This window comes from Varanus komodoensis, unplaced genomic scaffold (assembly GCF_004798865.1).
Source record: "Varanus komodoensis strain SLA01 unplaced genomic scaffold, ASM479886v1 scaffold100, whole genome shotgun sequence".
NCBI lineage: Eukaryota > Metazoa > Chordata > Lepidosauria > Squamata > Varanidae > Varanus > Varanus komodoensis.
The window spans coordinates 652,014-671,495 of record NW_025335270.1 but is presented as its reverse complement, the minus strand read 5'-3'; the positions used below and the strand labels follow the sequence as shown (position 1 = coordinate 671,495).

Here is a 19,482-nt window from a genome sequence, read left to right as displayed (position 1 = left end):
CTGTATCCTAAGTGCATTTTCATAGCCTTTACAGGAGTCATGTGTACAAGCTGTTTCCCATAGTGTGGAATCCAGAGCTCCTACTTCTTTTTACTGGTTCCTCATTTATTTATTTATTTATTTATTTAAAGTTTTTATATGCCGTCCCATTACTAAAAAGTTTCTGGGCAGCTTCCAGAGTCCTTCCCATCGTGCTCTCTGAAAAGGCTTAGGTACCCTCCATCTTTCTCTAAGGGGATTCTCCATGAGATCTCAGTATATACTTTTGGCCAGAAACTTCAGTCATGGATCTCTGATTTGATATACATACTTAAGCCTGCCAGCTTTATCCAGACTAAGCTGGCACAACTGGAGATGCAATTACAGCTCCAGTCCTATCTGATTAATTATAGGGCAGGTAAAATGTTACTAATAACAAAAAGGATTAAACTGGAGAATATTGGAAGTTCATATAGAACTGAAGAGCCTTCCAAATCTTTATAGGCAATTGTACGGAGGAAATAAAGCTTGGGTACAAGGAGGTAATTTATCTGTATAGACAATATTCTTCAGGAATCAGGTACAAAGTATAGACAAATGAGGAAATGTTTATACGTGCTAGGCATTTGGTCACAACAGTGTCACACCAGTACTTCTGCATCCAGATAGACTCCCCGCTACCTTCTAGGTACAGTTCTAACTTACAAGGTCAGAAATGCTGCATGCAGCTGAGCAGGATCCCAGCAGGATCTTTATAATGAGCTGAGAATACCCTTTGCATGTGTGCAGTAGATTCAAAAGATCGTGAATGCTTCTAAAAGAACAGTGTAAATCAAGTATTCTCCACAACTACACAGCACTTAGTGCAGGATGTGAACAATTCTTTCTTTTTTTCTTTCTAAAGGTGAATGAGCTGCCAACTATTCTAGACACTGATTGTTGCTTTACTCAGTGACATTGTTCAAAACCACGATTCTGTTCAGGAGTTACACCTGCTGGATGGGGATAGGACCGCTGGCATGAATTTACACTGACTCAGCATGCAGATGTGTCAACATCAGAGATGTCCATCTGTGTAGCAACAGGATTGCATCAGCATAACTGTCACATATGTGGAATTCTGCAGTTACGTGGACAAAAACTGAGGGTGCAAGCTGGGCATCTGGGTCACAATACCCTTGGCAGTGGTTGCCTGGGTGTCTTGGCAGAGTCCAAACAAATGCCTTGCATCCCATTAAAAACAGCTGGCTCGGAGTCATCATTTAAGTTGCTCACAAAGTCCAGAAATCAGGCTAGCTTGGGGAGCCACTAACACAAGCGGGAGAACATCAGAAGACACTTTGCTGTAGGACTCCTGAAATCTGCATCAGGCCTTGAGTGGAGAGCAGAGGGACTTAGACTCCTAAGCATGATCAAATCTCAGTTCCACATGCAGCGACCGCATATTGTTATGCGCAGAAAAGATATTATGTAAGGTAATGTCAGTGGGAACCAAACATCCCACTGTGGGCCTGGCACACTTCCACAGTGCTAATTCCAGGTTCCTGAGAACTCTCTGGCAAGACAGCCTTAGCATCTCTACCCAGTCATCTACCTCCCGCTGCTCCCATTGGTGCTGCTGTTTGTTCCCTCATTCTCATGCATGCTACCATTTGCTTTCTTGGCAGACAGAAAACTAGACAGCAGGGGCCTCTTTGCTCTTCCTGCTCATCACTAATGTTGTGCAGGTTAGAGGCAGGTGAACAAGGAGGTTGTCATGGTAAAGAGGAAGGGCAACTCCAGGAACCTTTGACAGTGCCCCACCCAGGAAAGGGGGCTCAGTAGGTGCCTAACCATGCCTCTCCTCAATGCCAGCTCTGCTATTGCACATATAGTTCTGGCCACTCTACTCCCAAACTGGGGAAGCAGTGGCCACTCTGGGACGCACAGTCAGCCTCACCTACAGAGTGTCTAGGCACAGGAACCATTAGTTGCCTGCAGACACTTGTCAGCTCTCCACAGGCTTGCAGACATGTTCAAAAGCAAAAATATTTCACACTCCCACTGCAATGGAAACCACATGCAAGGCCTGCAGAATGATTGCTTACAGCAGCAGCCAATGCAAAACCAGCTACTCCTAGGTGGCGTTGCCAATCTTTTCGTCTAGCAGAGCTCCTGTAGCTCTAAAATCTGTCTGACAGACTGTGAAGCAATAGATGAAACAAGTCACACCTTGAAGAGCTGCATTTATTACTCTTCTGCAGTATTACATGGAGCTTTCAGGGCTACAAGAATGGTGTTAGAATAATATTTGTGACGATAGGCCTTGCACTCAGGAGTCAAACCAGCAGGAATACTATTCCATAGAAGCTTTGGCTTCTTTGTAGCTGCCTCCAGCACCACCTGCTCAAAGTGCTCTACGCAGCTCTCTTCAAGACAGAAATCTCAGTGAGGAAGGGACTGCAGGTCATCATAGCAGTGCTCAAGGTCTGCAGTCTCTCCATCTCCTGAGAAAACCCAGGGGCAGATGGGGCAAGGAATGTGGCTATAAGGGGATGGGGCCAGCAACAGTGGCTGTGATCTCCCACATTGGGCAGCTCCAGCGCTTGTGCCAAGGCTGTTTTCACATTACTGGTTTCAGGGAGTACACAGGTGAGCCTCTTGAGATTATGTCTCCAAGCATGAACAGCTTCACTGATGCTCAGCACCAGTGACAAAGCGTCAGCACACAAGTGAGTTGAGAGACCATGTGAGGAGAATGTTAGCACTGTCTGCTGATCTCTTTATACAGCGGTAACTGTATTGACAGTAATTACTCCAGGTAATCATCTAAAATGCCAGAATTCCAGATGGACAGCTCTTTACAAATTTAGAGTTGGAAGCTAAATTCCAGGAAGGAAATCTAGCAGGAGCTTACAGTCCCTTCAGCCTTGCCCATTCAGAGAGACCATATCCAAACTAAACTCAGGCTTAGAAAGGGGAAAGATAAACAATAGCTAGCTTCATCCTGACAAGAGCCATGGTGCAGACCTAGCTAGTGAAAAACTGCTTCTTTACAAAAAGTAAAGACTAGCTTCAGCTTGAGCTCAGAGCAGGCTCAAGTTTTAGGTCTGCAGAGAAGATCTCAAACTAAAACTCAGATATAGAACCATCCCAAGTCTGAGAGTCCAGGTTATGGATTTTAAAAACACATACTCAGAGGAACTCAGCTCTCCGAAAGCACATTGTTTCACATATCACCTGCCCTTTGTCTGTTGTCCCCTTCAACAATCCATTATTATGCTCTCCCTGAATATTCCAATCTCCAAGAAAGGAGATACAAAAAAGTGCAGCAGCCACAAGACCATTGCACTAATTTCCCATACAAGCACATGCTCAAGATGCTGCAACAAAGAACATTACCCTACATGGAGTGAGAAATGCCTGATGTTCAAGCTGTATTCCTAAAAGGAAGAGGCATTAGAGATCAAAACACAGATATACATTGGCTCCTGGAGCACGAAAGAGTGTCAGAAGAAGATCAGTCTATGCTTTATAGACTACAGCAAAGTCTTTGACTGTGTGGACCATGAGATGCTGTGGACATTTTAGAAAGAAATGGTAGTGCCTCAACATTTGATTGTTCTGATGCATAATGTGTATTGTGGTCAGGAAGCTACTGTTAGGACAGAATATGGAGCAACAGAATGGTTTACCATAGGCAAAGTGTCAGACAAAGGTATATTTTATCTTTCTATTTGTTAATCTGTACACAGAACACATCATAAGGAGAACTGGATTAGAATCAGAGGAAGAAGTGAACATTGGTGGAAGACTCATCAATAATTTGAGACCTGCAGATGATACCATACTACTGGCAGAAAGCAGCAGTAATTGAACTAACTCCTGATGGAAGTGAAAGAAAAGTGTAGCTGAACACTACAGAAGAAAAATCGGGACTACTGAAGAGTTATAGAACTTTACAGTTAACAACAAAGAAACTGAAATTGTAAAAGATTTTGTACATCTTGCCTCAGTCATCAGATCAAAGGTAGATGGCAGCCAAGACATTGAAAGAAGACTGGGGAGGACAGCAATGAAGGAACTAGAAAAGACTGACAAGTGTAGGGATGTTTCACTGGAGGCCAAGATTATAAAAACCGTTGTGTTCCCAGTAACAATGTATGGGTGTGAAAGCTGGAGAGTGAAAAAAGCTGACAGGAAGAAAACTGATACACTTGAAACATGGGGCTGGTGAATACTCTGGACTATCAGAAAAACAAACAAGTAGGTCCTAGAACAATTTAAGCAAGAGCTTTCCCTAGAAGCAAAAATGACAAAATTGAGGCTATAACCCTAACCCATGAGTAGTGAATATCGGTAGTGTTGTCATGAATGCTGTGAGTAATTGCTACTGTTGCTCTATTGTCGCCTGTATTTCTACATCATCCAATACTCAATACTTTTTATGTGGCTTATAACAACTAACACCAGTTGTTCTAAACCAGTGGTTCACAACAACTAAAACTGAAATACTTCTAGAAATGTATCAACATGGATAGAAATTCAAGAGTGCTTGGAGTTGGCCAGCAACCAGTTGCTCAAACACTGACCAGGGATGGTGTATTAGCAAGCAGCCAGTCGGCATTAATATTTTCGGAGTCCAAGTTAGGCTTTTTCTGGAATGGCCTAATAATTGTTTTTCTTAAGGTTGCTCGTACCATTTCCTCTCCCAGAGAGGAGCTGATAAACTTCTGCACCCAGCCAGACTTCCCTTCCAAATTAGAAGCCATAAGATGTAAGAGTCAAGTATATGGCTGGTGGAACCAAATTTGGCCAAGCACCTTGTCCAGACATGGAAGGACCTTTCCAATCATGACAATCAACCACATATATAATCCACAGGCTCCTTCAAAATCCATGGTCTTTCCATACATGTAACATGAATCACAACAATACATGTAGCAGATGTATATCAATCTCTGTACGAGGGGAACACACAAAGTTCTTCCTGCAGCAAGGAAGACAAGATCAGGCAAGATGGCTTAACTGCTAATCCACCACACAGGAAATTTTGACAAGGCCATGCCTATCTTTTGGAAGTATGGCTCACAAAATATTTACTGATGGAACAGGCAAGAAGACCTTAAAATACAGCTGCAAATAAATGATAGGGCCTCTATAGTAGTCTTCTAGTAGGTTGCGTGTTAAGCTCAGTGGAACAGACTCACCATGGAAGAGGGTCTGCATTTAATACTTGGATGTGCATGCATGCACACGCACACATGCATTGGCAAAGAGCTGTGAGTTTTGCCAATACTGAGAGCATCATTTTTCCAAAATATGCATGCTCCTGGATGCCCTGGCCCCTTCATCCCAGCCAACGGGGTCTCTCCATTTTTTCCCCTTTTTTGCCAGTACATGTTAGTTAATTCCTCAGCACTCATGGCAGGAAGGCTGCTTGGTTACAAAAGCATTAGCTGGAGGTGGGAGTGGGAGCCAAGACAGCACAGGGCCATCGATACCTTTCCGCTCACCCTTGCCAGCATGTCAGTGGCAAGGCCATGGACAAAATGCTCACACTCAGACCTGGAGGAGCACAGATACGAAGAAATCATTGCCTGTCTTCCTGCCATGACCCCCTAACTCTGAAGAATCTGAAATTAATTGTGTGTGTGTGTGTGTGGGGGGGGTCCTCTTGAGTTTCCAGGAGAGCAAAGATACAACTGACACAACAGCTTTGCCGAGCAATGTGTGTGATGGGGCATCACAGAAACATGGAGCTGCCCACTACTTTCTAATCATTATCTTCTCTGTGCTTCTAAAAAGAGTGTCACAAGGCAAAGTAAGAGATGCATCTTCCTCATCATTGCATCTCCATGACACTCATCAGGACATTTGTTAAATTCCTGTCTGCCTTGTAGCACAGGAGCACAGGGAGAAAAAGGCTTGCAACCTCCTAGGCAGGATGTGTAACATCCTTGTCTCTCATAAGTACGGAACAGCTGCCTGGTTTATGTTAAAGACTGATGGCAGGTGTTGTGATTCGGTGCTCATATGATGATGTATGTAAGAGCATGGTCGAAAAGGGGTGTTGTCACTTTGGTATATATCCATTCTAGACGTTCTCATGTTACTTCCACTTCTCCTATGCTTCCTGAACTGAGGAATCATTTGGGAAGAGAAGACAGGGAGTAACCAGCACAGAGTTCAATGTGCTTCAATGAGTACAGCTGGGTGTGCTATTAGAACCAAGACATCCTTTTCCTTCCTGTTTTTGTGCCATAAGTAATCAAAGACTGATCCAACTGATTGAAACATGCCAGACTAGACTACAAAAATGCCAAACAGTAGTAGCTTAATGAAATGACCACCACATCAAAAAGCTTCTGCAAATTGGCCCTGGTTTCTTCACATGTGATTTATTTGTTTACTAACATTTACTGAAAAGAAAAGCAGTAGACACAGAACAAAGATGGACCTAAGTGAATAAATCGTAACATTGAGAAGAGGCAATATAGTTGAAGATTGTTTTGGAAGTCTGATTGTTTTCAGAAAATTATAAATAAATACTATTTTCCAACAGATTTTCCCATATGATATCATTGAATTCTTCCCATACCCTTTCTCACGTGGAAGACAGAGCTTAATTGCCCTTACTTTGGCAACCGTGCTGCCAGAGAAAGAATTCTGAATTGTTACTGGCTGCCGTTTATCAAGAAGAAACTTGCACAACAGATGAAAAACATAAACTTTTATTTTCTCTGAATTTACAATATAACGTTATTTCCCCAGTTCAATAATTAGGGATTTTGTGATTTTAACCTTCCTGTTTTAAGCATAATGTATATGTGTAGTTGCAGCCCTTAAAAAACAATTGGCGTTTAACAGCTTAAATCCAAGTACTTTAATTTCACTGAGTTGTAATCTTTAAAATCCATAGGAGTATGTTCAGTTGAAATGAATGGAACTTACTTCTAACTGAGGTGGACAGTGTAGAACATAAGTCATGAATGATAAAAATAAAATTTGACAATTTTTTTAGAACCTATGAGCAAATTGTCAAATATAATTAACATCTGAATTTGAATTCACCTTTGGTGGATTTGTGAAGTTTGACCTTGTTAACAGATACCCATTTCTCTTCTAATACTCATGCTATACTCTGATCTTGGAGGAATCTGAAGCAAAAAAAGAATAGTGTAGAACATGACAATCTGCTTCAGAATCAAATGTGGTGCTACAGCATGCTGGCTATAAGGCGCAAGAAATGAACGTGGCTTAGCTGAAGTCCTAATGGCAGAAACGTGTCACAAACGGAATCTGTGGGCTCACCAAAAAACTGGAAACTAGTGCAAGGACAGGCATTTTTGCATGGAAGATATTTTACCTGGTAGTGCTAGGCTTGTGGAATTTACCTGTGGTAAGCATCAAATAGTTGAGAATCAGTGCTTCATTTTGGTGGTTCCCAGTCCCTTCTGTGTATGCATATATGCAGATAATCTAACATCCCTCCAATCCCTCATTAACTAGGGAATCTAGAGGTAAAATAGTGGGATTGACCACCCTCAATCTCTTCAGCAATTGTGCAGAAAGGGTGTTTTCACAGAAACAGTGCCATGAAGAAGTAAGAAAAAATGCACCTGCTAATAAAGGTGTCCACTTCTATGTAGCTAATGGAAAGGTGCCTTGTTTCCCCTTGTCACCCATGCTCTGCCCATGTTGAGCTCCATTCCTTGATAGCTCCTAGCTGTCCATTGATTTAAGCCTCTTCTGCATTCTTTTTCTCTCTTGGTGAGGGTGGCACTTTCTGTATTTCGCTTTTGTTGGATATGTATCTATAATCTAAACCTTGCACTAAACAGGATCTGAGACCTTCTGTCTTGGTAACTTGTGTTCAGACTACAACACAGAGCAGGCTTTGGGTCTGCCTGTCCTGCCTTGGATGACACCCCTGATAGCCCAGGGTTCAGCCCTGGAGAATCTAAACTTCGTGTCAATAGGGTCTCTAACAGTATGTTGCCATTAAATTGTTATCAGACCCTTACAAAAAGCAAAGTCAGCTCAGTCTTCTCTATTAAAGGCGGTTCTTTCCATTACACTAGAGCATGTGTTCTCAAACTACGGCCCAGGGGCTGGATCCAGCCTGCCATGCCCATTTATCCGGCCCGCCATGCCCATTTGGACCCACCGCATGCGCCCGCCACCGCCCACCTCACCCTGCACACAGAGGGGCAGCGGTTTGCTCACTTGGAGAAAACGAACTCCAAGCGAGCAAGCCACCGCCTCGTGCACCTGCCTCGCAGCGCGTGCCCGCCTGCGCCTCACCTCGCCTTCCCTTGCCACGTGTGCCCTCCTGCCGGCCTGCACACACCACCGGCACCACCTTTCCAGCCCGCGCCCTGCACTGACGCCTTTCGACTGGCCCCCTGGTGGAAAAGTTTGAGGACCCCTGCACTAGAGTGACTGGGACGCTTAATCACACATGGAGCCTATGCCATGAAGTACTGGGAGTGTGTCGCTAAGAACAGGTTTGATTCTCACCACATGGGGTCACCATGTGGTAAGAGTAGGTTCATTTCTGGAACCCCAGTGATACCTTTGCATGCACCTTTTACCGTCTCCCCTAGATGTACATGGTGAGATTCATTTGTATTGAGAAAGGGGAAATACTGCAGTTAGGCATACAGTTAAAGTGGTGGTGGGGGCTATTTGTCCTGTGCTCCCTGACATTGGGCAGTCTAGCTCACAGTAAGGATCCTACATGAATGTACTGCAGCCCCCCCCCCCCCGCCCCACCACCACCATATTGAAGGTATGGGAGGCAGCCAACAACAAGAGAAGCAAGCAAGAAGTAATGGGCATCCATGCAATTGCTCTTAAGAGATATATGCAAACATCTCTTGCACTGTTTATTCAAAAAGTATTTATGACTGATTAGTAGTTCATAGTGGCACGGACATTAATGTTTTTCCTTAACATTAACAGACTCCTGTTCCCACACAGATCTCTGAGTTCTGTCCACGGCAAAAATGGCAAGCTCACTATTACCTGATTTTTTAAAAAATCATGTTAACTGCTAGCAGTATGGAATTAAGGTCAAACTAGACTTGATGAAAGTATATCAAGATTTTAAAAATATTAAATGTGTGGTTAATAGTTGTTAATATTAATATTAGCTGTGGTGTGTAGGAAGGGGAGGGGTTTAACCTTTCCCTTTCCAGGAGATGAAAATGCTTTTGTTGATACTAGTGAACTTTCATCAAGATCGTGACTGGGGAGGGAAAGTTAAGCTTCTCTCCATGAGAAGTGAAATCCCAATTTAGCTCACCCCCCAATGCATACACCCATATAAAGAATGTTAAGTTTAGTATCACATGGAGCTACATATTAGGCCAAAAGTCAAGGTCAATTCTGTCAGACAGAACTGTCTTTAAAAGCTAAATTATTGCAGAAGAGAAAGTCCACACTACGAAATAAACTCACTCACTTGAAATTGATAAACTGTGCAATTTAACATGTGCAAGTGCAATATAATTTAGGCAGTAAGAAAACTGAAATCAGAACAGAAAGCCATTCTGATTTCTATGAGTCCCTCCCAAATTGTCTATAACTGCTAAGTTACATACCAAGGAGAAGACAAATATTACTATAAAAGAGCATTACGTTATGGCAAATATGACATTAACAGGAACATTATATCTCATTTTCAAGTAGTGATATTTGTGTAAAAAGAGAGCATACGAGTACTTATCAGGGATTGTCTGTGTTGGCATTTTGTTTCAGGCTTGCTGGCAAGAGGAAAGAAATAATTGTCCCATTGCTCTGTATTATTTGTGGTTTTTAAAGATGCCTTGCCTCTTTAGATCACGGAGCATTGCCTATATTGTTCAGTAATGCTTTTCAATTACTATAATAATAGTTGCTCCCCCATTCAAGGTGTGCCTGCTCCCTTGCTATCAGTACTTTGCTATTATGTCAACGGACCACAAGTATCTTGAGTAAGTATAATTTGCTTTCCTTTAATGATCCTGTTGACAAGACAGAGACATTTTTGCGGCATAATTAATTTACCCAGGCTCCTATTCTATTTTCCCCAAATGCTTTGGAAACTCTGTAAAGCTGTAGCCTTCTGCTCAGACAGAAATGCCATTACCATGTAGTTTCTGTGTTTAAGTGCCATTCCAGCAGTACTGAACTTCTGGTATGATCGGTGTAAATTATATGCTATGGCAGCAGAAACATAAAATATGCTTTTTCACTTTTTATGTTCAGCAGAGCAATAAAAGTAACAACAAATGACAGAGAAAATCAGCTCTATTCTAATGTGAAATTCAGTACACATTATGGCTTGAGCCTGCTCCAGAGCCTGGAAATTCTGAGACGCCTCATAATGACCAAAGTATCTTGAAGATGACCTACAGAGAGAGGAGAATTTTTGTGGCCTGCTTTGGTGCTTTATGATGGGCTAACTAAAACCTGACATTATTAAAAGAAGAAAAAAATCATATAAAGTTTAGAAAGCCCCAAGGAGGCTTGGTCAGAAAGCAGACACTGCAAAATTTGACTGTAGAAGCACTCAAGTTATAGGAAAACAAGAATTGCCTTACTGGATCTGACCAGGTTGAAGTCCTGTGCACAGCTATCCGGAAACAAGCCCCTTCAGACACACTGGGACTTGCTTTTTAATATTTTATTTATTTATTTATTTATTAATTAAAACATTTTTATGCCGCCCCTTGCCGAAGCCTCGGGGCAGCTCACAACATTGAAAAAAATACAATAAACATACATGGGGCTGGGCTGTAAGATCGCTGCATCCTGTCCACAAGATGTTTTTGGATTCTGAATGCTCACAGGTTGCAGTGGAAGGAACAGCTACCCCCCCCCCCCCCCGTTGATGGTTCCCAGCTTTGCTACTGCCAAGACATACTTCCTCTGTATACTGAAGGCTTTATTTCACTATCATGGCTAATATTAATCCCCTATGAATTTTCCTAAGCCCTTTAAAATCCTCCTTAGCTAGTGTCCAACATTTTGGCTAAGGGTTATATATGTTTAAGTATGCATTGGGTACTTCCTTATGTATGCCTTGCATCAACTGCCAATTACATTGGGTGTTCTCCTGTGTTTTAGTATTATGAGAAGAAAAACACACTCCCTATTCACTCCCCACACATCATGATAAGTTTATAAAATGGCCACGTGTTCTTCCCTCAAGCCTCCTATACTTAGGCTTTACCATAGGAAAGTTGCTCCAGCCTCTTATTTTGTACCTGTACCCTTCCTTGACTCTTTCCAGATTTGTTACATTGTTTTGATAGGTGTTGGAGTTGTCCTAATAAAAATTATGATTTTATATTTTGAATTAAATAAATTTTTGCCTTCCTTTCCACACTCCCCAAATGTCCAAGTTTTTCCACAAAGATGGTGTCTCAGGATATGGGAATGAGTCACTAGCAGGCTAATCAAATGCACAGCCCAGCAGGCAGGGGGAAATTACAATGTAACCAATTTGAAACCCCAAGTGTATCACTTGGTGTGCGGAGTATGCCCTTTGTTAGCAACAGGATCTTGCAGGAGTTTCCTAAATAGTCACCAGCTACTTCTCTGCTTGCTATCAGAAAACCAAATGGGTTTACTCTGTCTTTATGGAATTCCCTACCTCAAAGCAAACATTGATACTGTTAAATTCTGTAACTCTTGATTGTTTTTAATTTTTATTTGTTCCTCAAGCACCTGATGCATTATAATTTTTTCCTGATGTTTTCCTGATGATTTCTTGATGTTTCTGTATTGTCCTGAGTGTGATTCTACTCGTATATTGTTCTTGTATATCATTCATTCAAAATCTCATTCCCCTCCATGCAATGTACTAACTCCATAAAACACTCTGTATATGCTCTGTTTCCTTGTAGTTGGTTTTAAACTGGCTACCCCTCAGCACTGTTGTATTTAGGAATACCTGTTTGGTGTTAGCAAACTGTTGAATGCTTGACTGTACACTCCCTTTTAGATCTGGACATTCATTCTTTGCAGCTAGAGTGGGGTGGAGTTGATGGGAAGGGAAGAGTTAGACCCATAAAGCTATACTTCTCATATTAATAGTTATTCAAGGATAATATTGAAACTCTGCAACTGCTGCTCTGCTAAAAATTCTGTAAGATGTCTGCAAAAAAAAGTGCTGTTTCAAAGAAACAAAAAATTGCAGATGAGCACCATGTCTTTAATGACAAATTGGCTGCTGAGAACTTCTGTGTTTTAAACAAACAAGGATAAAGCAGTTTCCCTGATATGTCTTGAAACTGTCTCAGCAATAAAGGAGTATAATGTTAAAAGGCACTTTGAATCCTGTCACAAGTGGTACTCAATATGTCAAGGAGAGGTGTGAGTGAACAAGATAAATTATCTTTAAAAATCAATGTTTTTACTGCAAAATCGTTTTAGAAAGCATGTTGAAGAGAACCTGTTGACTTTGAGGGCCAGTTATCATATTGCAAAATGTACTGCTGAGAGTGGCAGGCCATTTACTGATGGTGGATTTGCTAAGAAGTGCATGGTTAAAGTATTGGAGGAATGTGCTCTGATAAGGTACTGTTAGTTGTGTCAGTTTATCTGCATCTACAATCACCAGGCGTGTTGAAAAACTAGGAGAAAGCTGCAAATGTCACGGAATGCCAAGGCAAAAAAATAATTGTTTTTTTCCCCTTTGACATTAGATGAGAGCAATGACATTATAGGCACTGCTCAACTACTACTATTTATCAGAAGGCTACATTCCAACTTCAGAATTACAGAAGAATTGTGTGCACTGCAGAGTTTGAAAGGCACTACAGCAACAGAAAACATATTCCTGAAGGTGTGTGAATCAGAAGAAAAATCACCACAACTGATGGTGCAAGAAATATGGTGGGCAGTAAAACTGGTGCAGTTGTACGAATCAGTGAAGAGATATTGAACAGTATACTTCCCATGCAATTTCCCTGCATCATCTATCAGTAAGCTTTGTGTAGTAAGAAGTTTCTGTCAGAAAGTATGATGCGTATTGTTGTATCCAGCATTAATTACATCAGGCATCATGGCTTTACTCATCATCAGTTTAAAATTTTTCTCTCAGCGATAGATGCAGAATATGGAGATGCATTGTACCATGCACAAGCCAGGTGGCTTGGCAGAGGCAAAGTCCTTAAATGTTTTTCCAATCTTCCTCATGAAGCTGATGTCTTTCTCAAGGAGAAAGGAAAAGGCCAAGAAGTAGTTTCTGACTCTGGATGGATTTTTGAGTTGGGTTTCTTAACTGATATCACAGAGCATCTGAACACATTGAATCAATGGTTGCAGGGAAAAGGAAAGCTTGTATTCTGAACTGAAAACTTTTGAAGCAAAACTAAACATTTTTGTGAAGCAAGTTAGTGAAAGTAAATGTCAAATTTCTCATGCTGCAATGAATAAAAATTTTAGAAGGATGGGAACATACAATTCATTGTTGTGAGACACATCAAAGTACTGAACCAATTGCAGGTAGAATTCTAGAACAAATTCACTGCCATAAGCATGGGAAGGAAATAAGAATGTTTCAGAATCCATTTGAAGTAGCACCAGAAGATGCAAGTAACTTTTTTCAGATGGAACAAATTGATTTGCAAACCAGTGATCATCTCAGAGACATTTACAAAGAAAATAGTCTGTTAGATTTCTATTATGGTCTATCTGTTATGTTTATCAACCTAAAGAAATTTGCTGCAGGCATGTTCACCATCTCTGGCACCATATACATCTGTGAACAAACTTTTTCCAAGATGAAAATTGTAAATCCATGTGTAAGTCAGGACTTATAAATGAACATTTACATGACATTTTAAGGGTGTCTGTCACAAACCTTGACTTGGACATTAATGCCTTGGCTAACAGAAAACAGCCACAAAATCACACTGACTAGGCAAGCATGCGTAGCTAGATAAAAAGATTCCACAGTAAAATATTGCTCCAAAATGGATTGCATCCAAGTTAACATTTCTTCATTGACCTCTGAATGTTTACTTTTGATCTAAATCAGTAGGTTAATAACTTTGTTGCATTTATTTAGGATGTGGCCTTCTTTAGGCCTTTGGTAATCTAAAGCAGCCTCCTATGAATATAATAGTTTTATGATACTTTCTCTTTCTCTACCTGTTTTCTAATAATTTAATTTGCCTATTTCACTGCTTTTCATGTTCCTGGGGTCAACTACTCATCTTCTGGGAGTGAAGCATCAATGATGGAAGGGACTTGCCCTAAGAACAAGCCCCAGGCATCCCCATTGGCCCTGAAGATGGGCTACTCTTGCCAACTGTTCAAGTCCTGGCTGCAGCTTGTCATGTTGTTGGAACCCTTAAACAACCCTTAGATAACCAATAATCCATTGTTAACACTCAAGCCACCTATGCCTCCAGGGTGTGTACAACACAACAAACTATGGCAACCCCTTAACTGCACACGGAATATTGAAAATGGCCACTCACCACATGTTACAACCCACTGTGGTTTATGTAACCCGTGTTGGGCTGTGGTGATAAGGCAAACCAGCTAACTGGCTACTAGGCCACTTTAATGGAAGATGCTTTGCTCACTGGAGGTGGAGCTACTAACTCAGTGCTGCACCTCTGTTTTTAGATTCAGTCTAGATTTGTTTATTAAAGCATCATTTGAGGTTGTTTGTATGGCTCTCTAAACTGAGAGAGCCTTGCAGGAAATCAGACATGCGGATAGTACACCTCTACCTTTGCTGAACTCTCATCCAGTTGAAACTATCTCCTGGAAAAGAACACTCCCTCTCTTAGTGTTCTGTTTCCTCCATTATTGTCATAAGCTGTTCGGATCCTCAAAAGTGTGTGCAGAAATGGTGGTTCTTCGTTCTCAAACACAGAATACTTCAGCATTTGCTATTACAGATATTTGCTGACCATTCAAATAGTTTGAATAATTATTTAAGAACCCTTCATGGTCTGATGAATTATTTGGCATTGAACCTGGTCTGAAACTAGTCAGCATCTGTGGTACATCTGTGGTATTATAATGGGCTCCTCCAGAAAACCCTGTGGATTCTAGCCTTGGTGAGGATCCTTCTTTGCTACAGATCACTAGTCCTGTTTCAGCACCAAGCATTTCTCCTTCGGTGGACAGCCATTACAGCTCTTTCAGAATATAGCTACAGAATTGACTGGAGCAGGAAACACAAGCAGCTTAAAAAACAAAGCAAAACAGCTGCATTGTTTTCCAGACAGTTTCTGGAAGCAATTCTTGATGCTAGTGTTTCATTTGAAATGTTAAAAAATACAAATGTACACCTTTTTAGACAAGCATATAGACGACAACACACACACACACACACACACACACACACACACACGTTAATTTTAAGAATAAAAAAATCCCAGGATCCAATGAATTAACATATCATACTGTCACATGTTTAAAACCTGGGTCAGAAGAGGTAACAATGCTGGTGGGAAGAAGGCCTCATCAAGGAGATTATTCTATAATTTAGGGGCACCCTCAGATGTGGAACCTGGAGAACCTGATGTACAGATATGTATTATACAGGTAGATTTGTGCTGGGAGACTACAGCATCAGGCATTGCTGTCCTGCACCATCTAAAGCTTGCATTGGGATCTGAAGCATACAGACAGCCAGACCAAGTGGGCCAGATCTGGTGTTTTATGTCTGGATCATATGATCACTGTTATCAACCTGACTATTGCTTTTTGAAAAAGCTGGAATTTTGAACTGACTTCAAAGGTGGCCCATGGAGAGCACGTGGCAGTAATCTAACTTGGAGGTTATCAGCACATTTGTTGTTGTTGTTAGTCAGGAACTTGTGTCCAACTAATCGCAACCCCATGGACAACATTCCTCCAGGCCTTCCTGTCCTCCACCATCTCCCGGAGTCCACTTAAGCTCACATATCAGTGCATAGTTGATGGCAACTGGGTTATTCTTATTCAGATAGGGGTACAGGAGGCCACCAACTGAAATTGGTTGAAGGCACTCTGTACTAATGAGGCCACCTGAGCTGTAGTGACAAATGAGAACCCACAGCCTATGAACTTGCTCCTTCAGCTGGACTGAAAGTCCATCAAGAACAGGGTGAGTACTCTCCATCCTGTCATGACTAAGCACAAACAGGGAGTGGCAAGAAGGAAACCCATATCAAAGCTCATTTGGAGTTTGCAAAATGACATGGGAAGCACAGCAAATATGGAAAGGGGTTCCAGCTTTGTGGAGTTCCAAAGCCCAGCTTTGTGGAGTGTCTTGGAAGAAACTGTCCATGGGACAGCTATCAGCATCTCAGCTAAAGATCTCTTCAGTTCTTACCACTATCATTGATTCGTTGACTAATGCCCTCCTCCACTGAATTTTGGTGGAAGGGCTCCTCTAGGCACAGTTACAATTGAGCCATATTCATTTTGTAATAATGCACTTAATAGTTCTCTGGGAAATGTTCATAGTTTGGAAAACTGCTTTATAACTGAACCTTTAATAGTGCTTCTGCAAAACTTTATCCTGGAGTTGTTTTGTTAGTTCCTTGGTCTTCATGATGCTGTTTTATATACATTCTCCCCCCCCCCCCCCGAAATGGGTTTGTTTAACCGGACATCATGTGACATTAGAACAGCACACAAGGGAACTCTGTTCAATTACTTACAGTACCCTTGAAGCCACAGTTTGCATCAGAGCTTACTTAGGCATATCAGAACAAAATGGGTGGGTGGATACTTCTGCAGTCAACAAGTGCCAGGTTGTTTTTATTTACTTTTGTGCCACAATACACAGTCACTGTTTTGAGTATCTTGTGTTCATCAAATGGTAGTGATGTCAGATCTATTTCAGCTTCCCATGGTGACTCAACAAATTGTGGAACAAGTCAAGGGTGTGTGGTTCCTGTCAGGGCCGCAGCAGAGTTCTATGTGAGGGCATATGGAATGGGGAATTGTTGTTTTCGGAATAGGAAGTATGCCCCTCCCATCTCCATGCAGGGTGGTTTGCAAGAAAACCCCCTTGGAAGGCAGAATTTTCCAGTTGTTTGGGAGATGCCAAAAAAAGAAAATAATCACAAAATTATCTTCTGAGAAACGCTGGCTAAGATGAAGGAAATAATGCCCTAAGAGTAAGGACTGAGAGCCCAGCCAAGTATTACCTTCAATCACATGAAAATAAGCAAGATTAAAACTAAGCCAATCCTTTCAATCTTGACCCCAGTGAGATAAGACCCCTTGCCCTTCAAAGGAGGTCTTGTACCGTGTAATCCCAGGCGGCAGGAGGTTCCATAGTACTAGCCCCTTTCATCAGTGCGCTCTCATATACCATGTATTAGGGCTGAGCCGTGAAAGAGCAGGCAGGCAACTGTGCTGTCTCAAATACGATGACCCACATGATAGCCTCACCAGCGCTATTTTGTGCTGCGTTGGTTTCTTTGCCTTCTCCGACTGGCAATTTTTACTTGACAGTTGACTTTCATGTCATAAGAGAAGTGTACGCAGGCCCGATATGCACAAAACAGTCTCTGTGTGTATTGGAATTAGAGGTTTTAAAAGCCCTTGTTGTGGAGTCTTAAACTTCGACTTGGCAAGCCTGGGTTCAAATTCCGCATTGCCTAAGCTCCCTGGATGCCTCGGCTGCTCTTTCTCGGTCTAACGTGGCTGCTGGCTGTTAGGACAACAAAGCGGGGGGAATGCATGCTGTTCTGTTGTAGCTGCGCTGCGCAAACATGGCACCGGGTGCCAAGGAAGTCAGCGGCCGACATACCGAGGCATTTGGCGAATCCGACCGCCTTCCTGCCTTTCCCTGTCGGCCCAAGTGGCCAGCCTTGTTCTCCCTGCTGCGCCCCGCCTGCACGAGAGCGGCTTCCTCAGCCGCAGTGTTTCACCTTGTTCCGCGCTCCCGGACAAGGCCGCTCGGGCGGTGGGGGAAAGCGTGAGTGCGTTGCTGCGCCAAGGGGCTCCGCGCCCTCTCGGGGCCGCAGGTAAGCGGGGCCAAAAGCAGTCGCACCGTGGAACTCGCCCTGACGGAGATCACACCCACTCGCCGCCCCGGCCGTGCCACACCGAAGATGGCCGTCGAGCGCGCCCGCCACGCTCCTCCTGCTGCAGAGCGGGCGCGCGCCACCCCGCCCTGCGCTCCCCGCGTCTTCGCCGCTGCTGTGGCGTCACGCGCTTCTTTCAATCGGCCGCTGGTAGCGAGGAGAGGAAGTGGTAATCCCCGTCCCTCCGCCCCGCATCCGTCTCTGGATTGCCGCACAGTGGAGCTAACTTGATAGCCGAGCAGGCCAGCCAGGCAGCAGGCTTCTTCCTCCTGCGTACATCTCACCGCCCAGTGTGTTTGGCCCCTGAGTGAGTCACTGGTGGCGGCGGCGGCGGCGGCGGCGCGGCGGCGGCAGAGGCAGCGGCAGCGGCAAGAGACATAATATATTTTCATGCCGCGAATCTCTTAACTAACTGAGCAAGGAGAGGTCAGTAGGGAGGGTAGAGATCACTCTTATATTGACCCAGCAAATCGACTTCCTAGCCTCAGAAAACAAACGAACAACCCCCCCGCCCCCAATTGCTTAGGTAGCCTGCTTATCTTTCGATATTTCATTTTGCATTGATTTTTCTTCTACTGGCCGTGAGCGCCAAAGTCAAACGGAAGAAATATGACTGGACCAAAAGGTGGATGGAGCGTGCTTGTATGAAAGGTTTCTGCTGCCCCTACTCCCGGCCGATTGTTGCTCAAGACTCATTTACTGTTGGCAACAATTTCTGTAGCACATTTCAAGTACGAAACGCTTTTGCAAATTTATCCTCACAGCGTAGGAAAAGGCATAGTTCGCTGGCAGAAGGTCCCCGGTTCAGGCCCTGGTACCTCTGGATAAGGCTGACAGAGACCCCTGTTTGCAACCTTAGAGTCCCTGCCAGCCAGCTGAGAAGATACTTAGCTTGGGGGTCTGATCTTCTGACCTGCTATAAGGCCACTTCCAGTCTTTCAGTCTGAGATGGGTTTGGTTGACTTACCTATGGTCACTTAGGGAGTTTAATGACAGAGTAAGGACCATAATTCCAAATCCTTAGGTGATGCTTTCTTTGGGTATCGATATTGTACTTGCCACCTGTACGCAACTAGGATTCCATTCATTCTTACCCATTGCATCCACTAATGTCTGCAAAATTGATATTATCCATGTCTTAGCAAGGGATAAAAACTAAGAAAACAGTTAAGGAAGAAGAGATACATGTTCCTTATCCCATAACCTCTCCTACAAGTCTCAGGGAGCTGCCAAATTTATTGTATCACTGTCTAATTCACGAAACTTTTTCATGGATTTGAATAATGATGTCTTCAATTTGTAGTTTGTCCATCTATTTTTCTTACCAGAAAAAGATGAAATAGGTGCCTATGGCTCTTTGGTTGTTAACACTTAAGAGCAATCCAGGAATGCCCACAATATTGCCACCATGCACAATTGCCAGCACTCCAGTGCATAATCTCACTTGTGATACGGGTCTAGATTTTATGGGTCATGATGGCTC

General features: G+C 42.8%; 2 protein-coding genes across 11 annotated transcripts in view; one reads left to right on the top strand and one right to left on the bottom strand.

Annotated features, from left to right (window-relative positions):
• Window positions 1-19,482, bottom strand: part of RUNX2 (RUNX family transcription factor 2) — a 287,798-nt gene that overhangs the window by 197,367 nt on the left and 70,949 nt on the right. Inside the window, exon 1 of one of the 5 annotated variants that reach the window (XM_044419213.1) lies at window positions 17,216-17,750. The exons of the other annotated variants lie outside the window; for them this stretch is intronic. The gene's annotated coding sequence lies outside the window, so the exon portion shown is untranslated. Of the gene's footprint in view, window positions 1-17,215; window positions 17,751-19,482 lie in introns of those variants that run through there. 5 annotated transcript variants of the gene reach the window in all.
• Window positions 18,152-19,482, top strand: part of SUPT3H (SPT3 homolog, SAGA and STAGA complex component) — a 290,071-nt gene continuing 288,740 nt past the window's right edge. The window contains exon 1 of one of the 6 annotated variants that reach the window (XM_044419223.1): window positions 18,152-18,425. The gene's annotated coding sequence lies outside the window, so the exon portion shown is untranslated. The remainder of the gene's footprint in view (window positions 18,426-19,482) is intronic. The other 5 variants (XM_044419217.1, XR_006413655.1, XM_044419222.1 and 2 more) reach the window with 5 other exon arrangements.